The sequence below is a fragment of the Mytilus edulis genome, chromosome 3 (genome assembly GCF_963676685.1).
Source record: "Mytilus edulis chromosome 3, xbMytEdul2.2, whole genome shotgun sequence".
Classification (NCBI taxonomy): domain Eukaryota; kingdom Metazoa; phylum Mollusca; class Bivalvia; order Mytilida; family Mytilidae; genus Mytilus; species Mytilus edulis.
In genome coordinates, this window is record NC_092346.1 from 52,643,849 (window position 1) to 52,652,874 (window position 9,026).

Here is a 9,026-nt window from a genome sequence, read left to right on the forward strand (position 1 = left end):
AGGAAAATATTTTGATTGCTTCTGGGTAAAAAGATAATAAATTAAAAGACGGGTATTAACAATAGGAAATACTGTATACAATTTCGTAACATTGTTTGTAGCTTTACGGGATAACGTAATGAAAGGCACTCGAGTTAGAATGGACACAGGTGACGTGGAAGTTGTGGTTTGATAAGATTTCGCTCTTGTCATACCTCTAAAATGAGCTAAACAATTTAAGCAAAGCTAAGCGAATTTAGATCTGTGTCAAAATGTTTGTGATTGCAGATTTTATGTTTTGAAATACAGTGTTTAAAGTGGATGTTTCTTTCTTAATAATGGGGTGATAATGCAAACGTATTTGACGTGTCCACGTATTCTTCAGTGATAATTTACACACGTAGTTGGTGTTTCTATGTGTTCTTATGTGATAATGCACACTAGTAAGCTCGGAGTACTTGACGTGTCAATGTGTTCTTGGGTGATAATGCATGCAAGAACTTGACGTTTCTATATGTTCTTGAGTGATATTGCACGCGTTCTTACATGTCAATATCATGCAAGACAGATAATGATAATGCATAAAATCACAATTTTCGTTCTTTTAACATTTCCTAGCATAGTTCCATAGGCCACTTTATTTTTTTTATATACATACAGTTAATGTGAAAAAAATATACAGACATGCTTGTAACTATTATAGTATTTTACAACAAAACACACCATTAAAACTTTGTTGCATCTTTTTTCTATTTAAGTATATTCGAAATGTCAATTCAAATTTAGTGCTCATGATGTGATATAAATCAGCAATTTGTTTAATTAAATATATTAAAGTATTAACATTTATGTAACTTAAAGATATATTCATCGATCCCCATGTACTGTTCAAATATGGTAGTTATCGACAAGATGAGATCCTCACCCTCACATTTGGTGACAAGGACATCAGATGATGTGATGTGCCAATATTTTAAGATGAGCCATGAAAACAACAAATGACATGTAAATTTTACGTTTCGTTTATAACATGAAAATTGTCAATTAAGTTTTCAATAAAAAATAAATGACGAAAATTGCTAACTGACCAAAACTACTCTTTTAATTACAATAAAAATAATTGCTGACTTCATCCATATAAGATTTTCGCCTTTATTTAGCATTACGGTTCAACTGGTTTTTGAAAGATATTCGACTCGAAGAACCTACTTAAGGATAAAAAAATTTTGTTATGCCTTGAAGTTTAAAAGCTTAAAGTTGTCAAACAGTTTTAGACAAAAATTCATCGGAAACAGAATTCTATAAAGAAACGGCGGAGCTTAAATTATGATATCGAGAAGTTCATAACTGCCATTAATGATTTGTACATGTAAAACTCAAATGAAATTCAATGAATTACTATTTGTTTAGAATTAAAATACGAGGATTGTCCAGAAGACATAAAAAAAAACTATTGGCATTAATACAGCCACCAAACATATATATAAATAAGATGAATGTGTGGTTATCAGGATTTGATTTTGCATGATTTTTGGTGCTTAACGCCACTAAAACACTAGTGGCTATTCAGTTTTAGCGTTCAGTGACGAGTCTAACTGGTGAAGGAAACCGCAGTGCCAAAAGAGAACCACTGACCTTCGGCAGGAAAATTGACAATCCTAGTCAATGTCAAACAAATGCACCAGAAATATATGTACTTTAGACTATTTCCATCACACACGTATATGGTTAAACCATAAAATATTATCAGGTCACAAACAACAAGTAAATATCAATCCTCTGCCTCCCCCGCATGGTACCAAAGTCATAAAAACTGCCACTATCATATACTCGTCAATTTCTTCCATTAACATTGATGTCTTTTCCATTGTAGATTTCACAAGATATACAAAGAAGTGTTTCATATCACTTTCAAAACTTTTTTGTCGTTTCATTCTTTGCCTTTATTGTCAGATCAAAAATATTTTTAAAAGCATTTAACTTTAATAATATAAATTATAACATTCTAAATCATAAAAACTAGAACTTTGATATCATCTAATTCACAATGAACATCAAATAACTTGTACATTACTGAACGATAACATCTTAATTTGTCGACATTTGAATCTAGTTTCTTTCACTTTATTATGGAAGAGTATAATTTTTGTCAAAAGGCAGACTGGATGCCTTTAAATTCCTTTGGTTTTCATTGTACTAGGTATAAACGGTGCCGGGGATTGCTTTGTCCTTTCAGATATTATCTTCCAATTTCAAAAGAAAACTTTTTCGAATTATTGAAGCTGAAAGGAGGGACAATGGATGATTTTAATTGGTAGTCTCACTGGAGAGAAATCGTCTTTCATTTAACTTTTATTGAAATGGAAAACAAGGTATGTATCTAATTTCCATCAAAGTGTGAAAAATTGTAAATTAGAAAAAAGATGATAAATTCACATATTTAAAAGGGGTTGTGACATACAGTAATTGCTTTTGTATATATTAGAATATAGAAAATAACTTTGATATTATATCTTTTATTCTTTTTGTAAATGCACTTATATTTATTTATTCATTTTGTTGTAAAGATTGAAAATATGAAATATAATGTCACAGACATTAAATTTTATTATTTATTTCATAAAGTAAAAGTGCTAAAATGTCGATAAATGACGTAAACCTTGTTGAAATCATATCTTATATACCTGAAATCTTTTTTAGAATGCGATACACAACCGCAAATGGGATTGCTTAATCGTTGGTTGCTTAACGTCCAGTTGCAAATATTTCATCCATGTTCAGGTTGATAAATGCAAAGATAAATACTTTTCACATGTCCAAAAAAATATATAATTAAAAAACATGCATGAGACCGTTGGTTTTCCCGTTTGAATGGTTTTACACTAGTAATTTTGGGGCCCTTTATAGCTTGTTGTTCGGTGTTAGCCAAGGCTCCGTGTTGAAGACCGTACATTGACCTATAATGGTTTACTTTTCTAAATTGTTATTTGGATTGAGAGTTGTCTCATTGGCACTCACACCACATCTTCCTGTATCTATGTAACATATTAAACTCTATTTTTTCATGAAGGGGTTCAAGCTCCAGTCGCTTATTCAACACTTCAAAACCATCCTGGACTATTATACAAGCAATATTTTCCCAAATAGTCGTGACACCACTCATTAATCTTAATGGAAGTGTTGCAAAACTTTTTTTTGAGTAGTATAGCTCATTCCCAGGTGATAAAGAATAGGTCGAACTTTTGATTTCATATCTTTGTAGAAAAGGCTAAAATAGATTTGAAATTAACAACATCCCTATTTTGAAGGAAGATAAATGTATTAAAAAGGAAAAAATCAAAAAAATAGGGAGGTATCAAAGTGCCCCTCCTAATATATATGTTTGGAATCTCGAATAATCTTATACAATTTTCACCAAGAAAGAATTTCAAAAGTCTTAGACATGATGTACACCGTGGCATTGGGTCAACACTTAGTTTCTTAAATATCAAGATTCAATGATAAACGTGATCGTTCTTTTCTTTGGCTTACTTTGGTTCCTATTCAATTATTAACATACTATATTCCGACGTGTCAGGTATCAAAGAAAACGGCTAACATATTTAGCAATTTTTTGGTTAGATATTTACCTTTAAAAAAAGATATAAAAATATATAATTAACGTATGTAGAAAATGGCGAATAAAACTAGAATTTTCCTCGGGGTTCGGGTATTTTTGTTATCTTATTTTTCGTTTGTTTTCTGTGTAGTGTTTAGTTTTTAGACTATTATTTGTAACTTTGTACAGACATGCAAATCGAACGCAGCAAAAGAGATACCTGAAAATATGAACTATAGCAAATAAGTATTGTTTTTTTCCAACTCTGACATAAAGTTTTCCAAGTCTTGAACGGTAAATGTGTCTTCGAGTGAGTGAGATGCAACTAATTTTGAAGTACAATTACACAATCTAATTTCTTTTAGAAAAATCCGCCTCGTGGCAAAATCAAATTTTAATTTATTTTTCTCAAATAACTCTTCTAGTATATATGTATCTCTTCAATGTATAGGGTAAATATGAAGAATCATTTTAGTTTTAGTTTTCCCGCGTATTATTCACCATTATACTATACTATATACTGCTTTGTTGTTTTGCACATTGCGTCTTCGATTTAAAGCAGATTATTGAAAACACATACATTTTAAACAAAATAGACTTGGTACATTGATTTATTTTATGTATAATAATGTGATACTTTTCAGGTATCAAATATGAGGTCAAATGCCTTTAAAGAAACGGGAGCCGAAACAAGCAAGATCTCTGATTATCAAAAAATACTTTTCATTGTCAATTCATGCAGGCCACACCCAACCCACGAGAGTTCGATCAGTCACTACTGATATTATAGACCAATTGTAGAAACCGCTGATATCATAACAAAAATGCAATTAGAAAAACGCAGTTTCTTTTGCTGAATTTGCATCTTTTTATTTGGATATTATGTCCCGCTTCCGTTTTGGACAGCGTCAGATAAATAATTAGCTGTTCAAATCTATTCGGTCTGTGTTCAGCTTTCTAGAAAGAGAGGACCGAAAGATATCAGAGGGACAGTCAAAGTCATAAATCGAAAATAAACTGACAACGCCATTACTAAAAATGAAAAAGACAAGCAGACAAACAATAGTACACATGACACAACATAGAAAACTAAAGAATAAGCAACCAGACCTCACAAAAAACTGGGGGTGATCTCAGGTGCTCCGGAAGGGTAAGCAGATCCTGCTCCATGTGGCACCCGTCGTGTTATTCATGTTATAACAAATCCAGTAAATAGTCTAATTTGGTAGGTCACATCCATGAAAGAGAAGGGAATTGTAGTTACGACGTAAGGAACATATCCGATATCATTGGTGAAACGGTTATTCCATAACGGTTAACCAACTCGCGATGGCGTCCGTAAAATTTACGAAGGGATGATTTCAACTTCACCTTTTGGAACTCTTGGTTTAATAGCTTCCTTGTGAGCAGCAACGTATCAATTGGGAGATATATACCCCGTATGCAGGTGCTGCTGGAATGTTGCTACTTAAAAATGAAAAGTTCACAATTGGAAAGCTGAAATCATCTCTTCTGTCGTAAAGTTTTGTTTTCAACCGACCCTCATTGTCAATTTCTATAAATGTAAGTCAAGATATGAGGCCGACTTAACTGTATCTGTTGTATCCTATATCGCTAGTTCGATGGGATAGATGCGTTCAACATAGTCTCCAAATTTTGAATTATTTAGCGAATGCTTATCTTTATTTTTTATTATGGCTATAGGTTTGTGACTAAAGTAAAAGTAGGACCAACTTCTTCTGATATTTTGTTACATAGTAGTTGTTTTTAGATTACATCTTTGCTGCATAGATTCACAGTTTGTCATATTCAAGTTTGCTTGTTTTGACTACTACTTAGAATTATGAATGCAAAAATATGGATCAAACATGTGAGATTGATAAATTTTGGCAAATTTTGAGAATTTATATAAAAAAATTAAAGATCGTCGAAAAAGAAAAGCATGGTGTTTACATATCTCAATAGATGCCGTATGCTCGTGCATGCTCACACGATACTGACTTTTGGCATTCCTAAGGAAACGAACTATGCGCATCTCTTTGCCGACCTTTTTTTCAAATTTTTATATGAATCGGAGTTCCCTTAGCCATTTGTCAAAAACAAAAAGATCAAAGAAGCCAGGTCATTTAATTTTAACTTTCAGATATATACCGGTCAGATATATTGATGATGTTCTTTTAATTAGCAATCCAAATTTTTCTGATTCGATTCCATTGATATATCCCCAGAACTTGAAATTAAAGACACAACATACATGGCTTCCTTCACCTCATTTTTCTGTATGTCTTTTTATGTTTCTTTAATACATGTACGACGTGGCTCTGTACTTGTACATCCCGCCATTGTGTTATTATGGTAAATTTGTGTATTCTTGTCTAATTTTTGCTTATATCCTTGGTCTATATGCCATTTGAGCCTCTTTGATACAAATTTGTTTGTATTATAGTGATTAAGATAATAACACAATGTTGACTGCTGTACCCCTATTTTTGACATTTTTAGCTAATATGTCTGCTTGTTTTGGTCACTCATCGTTGTCAATATAATGAAATTTGATGCGACTGACATACAGTTGAGAGGTTTTAATCAGCTAGCTTTAAAACCAGGTGTAATCCACTATTTTCTTCACAAGAAAATGCTTGTACCAAATCAGCTATATGAATGTTTTTATCCTTTCGTTTGATGTGTTTTTAGCTTTTGATTTTGCCATTTGATAAGGGACTTTCCTTTTTAAATTTTCCTCGGAGTTCAGTATTTTTGTGAATGTACTTTCTTTGTAGTTCTGTCAATAGCATGTTGTGTCGACTGTCATATGGATTATTTTGTGCGTTTCTCTGCGCTGCAAGTTCTTGTTAGAGTACTTCTGTCTCGTAGTGTTGTCATTTAAGCGATATTTATGAACATTGTTATAAAGCGGGAGCTTTGACTATCCATATATCCAGGTTCAACCCATCACTTTTTTTTTTAAATGTCCTGTACCAAGTAGGAATATTGCAGTTGTTATCTAAAAGTTCGATTCTATGTATGTTAGCGTTTGTTTTTGATGCACTTCAGTGTTACCGTTGTTCCTTTGTTTTCCTTTTATAGTTGATGTGTTTCCTCGGTTTTAGTTTGTAACCCGAATTTGTTTTCCCTCAACCGATTTATGGTTATTGAACATCGATATACTACTGTTGCCTTTATTTATACATTCAAACAATTTTCACCGAATCAATGCAGTAAGTTTTCTCTCGGACCTAAATTAGTTATGGACGTCTTATGTTGCAAAAGTTATACAAACTAGACAAATTCACTAGGAGTGTATCACACTAGGCGCAACATGTTTGGATGCTTTTGAAATTATGAAATCTTTTGCATATGCTATTTGAGAAAATGTTATTTTCAAATTTCAGTAGGTCTAAACAATTGTCAAATCCCCTGTGGTCCAAAATTTAAAAAAAATTTGTTAAATGAGTAAATAAAAGAGATCAACTTCATAAAAGTTCTGCCAATTTTCATCATTTATTTGTATTCCTTTCGTTTGACTAATTTCTCAATCGGTTATGCCCTTGCCGTCGTACAAGGGAAATATTTCTAACAGTGTTAAAAAGTCTTCTCAGTTATTATTGTAATAAGACAAATATCATTGTTCTATGTACGATGTATGACAAAGAAAAAGAAACCAATGTTGGTTTACGTATACGTCAATGTTACAATCATCCAAGGTCCCAATAAATTCAGAAAAGAAATACAGAGGGCAACACGTGTTCTTCAACAACAGACACGTGTCTATACCATATGATATCATTTAAATCGTATTGAGTCTAGACAAGTTGTGAATGAATTTGATAGACACAACAAAAAAGATCTGCCATCAACACAACATTCACTAACAGCAAATAATCAAATATAGAAACATGAAATTACCATTTTAAATACGGGTCTGACTTAGGACAGGCACATTTACTTGCGGTGGAATCAAACCAGTTTTTTACTGTTCATTCCTTCTTTTGATCTTAAGTAATATAACACAGTTGAGACAAACAAGAACCTTTATGTTATCGGTATTACAGATAACAGAATCAAAGGTATAAGAGTAAGTACCAAAACATAGCCGTTTAAAGAAGCCTGTAGTTATTGATAGAGTTAAAATTTTATCTGCTGGCGAAGAAATCACTGTTTCATATAATTGAATATCGGGTGTGTACCTTTGAGTCGTTCTCTTACACTGTACGGAAATATCCGATATCTCACTGAGTCGAAAATAAACTTTTTTTCTACTGGAGACTGATTAGGATCGCATTAACTTCTTTTACATATTCTTTCTTGTTTTTATTTAAAGATGTTCCTGGCAAAATTATCCAGTGCTGGTAAACGTATACCAGCAAGTGCTTGTAAAAAAAACTATTAGTAAAAAAAGAAAAATTGCTGTTATGAAGTCGTGTAATTTCTCAAAAGTATTACTTTACATAATTTGCAGGTGTGCTATATGTATTTTAAATTTGTTAAAAAGATTTTGAATTTTAGCTCTAAAATGAGGGATGTTCAATATAAAGATATTTAATATAAGAAAAAAAAGGAAAATCACAAAAATACTGAACTCCGAGGAAATTTCAATACGGAAAGTCCCTAATCAAATGGCAAAATCGAAAGATAAAACACATCAAACGAATTATACGAACACCATCACAATTTTTTGGGATAATCGGTGTCAAGAAGATCTCCATTCAATTTGTCGGTATCAGAATCGGGTCCTCTTTTCTCGATTGTGACATTACTTAATCTGATTCATCAACAGATGTTTGCTTAAGTAACACGACGGGTGCAAACAGTTAAGCAGGAGTTCCAAAGTTTGCCCCTTTTTTGTCTGCGTTAGTGTTAGTCAATATTTCTATTGCTGTCTGCGCAATGTTTTGTTATCGTTGTGTGTCTTTTTGTCGTTTATGTTGGGTCATGTATTATAAGTTTTTATTGGAATTTAGATTTTTTACTTTCATCGGTTTTTTCTCTCTCTATTCACAAGTCCAGTAACAGACAGACAGACATTGGAGCGAAAACAATTTGAATAACTTGAATTCCAAACTGTGTAAAACCGGTTACATCAACAGGGTAAACAGTTTCTGGTATGCCTTCATCACTGGTCACATCCAGATTGACATAGATATTAATGTGGAAGCATATATATGAGATAGTCAAAAGTTATTCAATGAGTTGAGAAACTGAAAAAATGTAATGATGATGTTGATCAAATTTTCTAATTAACTGATCCTTTCGGTAGTCTTTTCTGGCATGCTTGCTAGAGAAGTCTTTTATTTTTTTTAATATTTTTGAAAAATTTAGTTCTTATCTTAAAGTCGAAAACACATAAAGGCAACAGTAGTTTACCGGTGTTCGAACTTGAGTCATAAATTGATTGAGAGAAAACAAATCCGGGCTACAAACCAAAACCGAGGGAAACACATCAACTATA